The following is a 1,797-nucleotide window of genomic DNA, read 5'->3' on the forward strand; positions in this document are numbered from 1 at the left end:
ACACCAATCCCACATTTTCGACCCTTGAACCAAAACAATCCAAATATCAGAGCACCAAATATCACCAATGGTAACATACGACCAACAGTAAATCAAAACAGTCCTGGAGTTCGAGTTACAAACCCAGCCAATCATCCATTACAAAATCCGACAATTTCAAGTAATACAGTAGTTCCTGCAATGAAGTCACAGGTGACAAGTCCAAATGGTGCAACAATGTCAGACCAATGCACAAATGCCCGGGCAACAAGTAGACCTCAAGGACCAGCCAACAGTATGGCAAATGTTCGTGCTACAAATCACCAAATTCAAAATAAAAATGCTCGAACCTGCACTAGGTCAAATCCATCTGGAGCAGACATCACGAATCAACAGATGTACCCCAAAAAGCTTCAGGGCGCCCAAAGTCAATTCGACAATGCAAATCCTGTTCAGATGAAACCATGCCAGAAGACACACTCAGCTAGCACTGTCCCAACTAGAGGGAACACTATCAATGGTACGTATGTGGATAAAGTCCACATAGGTTTTAGAGGTAATGGATCAAAAGCGGATAGTCCTGGAAGCAGTAAACTCACAGTATCTTCCCGGGATATCGACAACGGTTACAGAAAGTCAGCAGAGGGCAGGGGTGATTCATTTGAAAGATCCAAGCTACAAGCGTGTGAAACAGACAGCCCTTCAAAAGCTAAAGGTATGGGTGACCAGCAAGAAAGAAATACACCTTCACCTTCACATCGAGGTAAATCCCCAGCATCAACTTGTAGATCAAAGCGGAATTATAGCTGTGTAAAGCGCAGGGGAGATTCCATCAACAGGAAAGCAAAGCGAGAACTTTTCAGTGAAGAGCGTGGTTGTCTAAACTGTCATGAAGACATCGATAAACAACAAGCAGCCAAGAAAGAAAAGGACGGTTTCACCCGAAAAGATCTGGAAGGGGGACCAGTGATGCTGAACTTTGATGGCTACCTGACCCCAGAGAAAAAGATGTCAGGCGAAACGTTGGTAGAAGAAAAGGACACATCTGAGAAGAAGAAGATCGAAATATCTGATCAACAAACTCCAACGAAAAGCAGAAAAAGTGCAGGTATGTCGAGTGTTTCCTATTATGTTCTGCAATCTGATCTGTCTAGAGCGTCAGACATGTGATGATTGATGTAGCAATAACTAGTTGGTCTGAAATGAATGTCTGCAATTAAACAGTATATTCTTTTTACATATCGCTGTAAAGTTTTTTTCCGGGATTAAATTGCCGTGGATCTCTTTGAGGAATACACAACTGTTGATTAAAATGTGTAACCAGGATAAAAACTACTGTGTCGAGACAAACAGTGTTACATGAATAAATGAATGCTAATATTATATTGGTAAAAATTAAGCAAGCAACTTTTCTTGAAATTATTATGACTGGCAAGAATTCTTCTATTCATTATTATTTTTCTCATTCTCTAGTTGTGTCATTCCAATTGGACCCGCATACATTACACGAGGACCTTGTTCTCGCCGAAGACAGTAAAACCATTCTTCGCAAGGCCAATAAATCCAAAGTGTTTCCCTCCATTCAGAAGAAAACTGACAAAGAGGGTGCTAACGTTCCAAAGATCCCCACCTCTGGTCGTTTCATTGCTTGGTCTCCAACTGCACTAGGTGATGTTGCGATGACAATTGGGGAATACTACTGGGAGGTATATGGCATACGAGCTTCGTACGTAGACGAGCTTGAGAAAGATCTCTGCAGTATTGGTGTCACCGTGGGTGACTGTCCAAGGAATGCTCTACTGTGTTCAAACCCGTCAG

The sequence above is a fragment of the Glandiceps talaboti genome, chromosome 1 (genome assembly GCF_964340395.1).
Source record: "Glandiceps talaboti chromosome 1, keGlaTala1.1, whole genome shotgun sequence".
NCBI lineage: Eukaryota > Metazoa > Hemichordata > Enteropneusta > Spengelidae > Glandiceps > Glandiceps talaboti.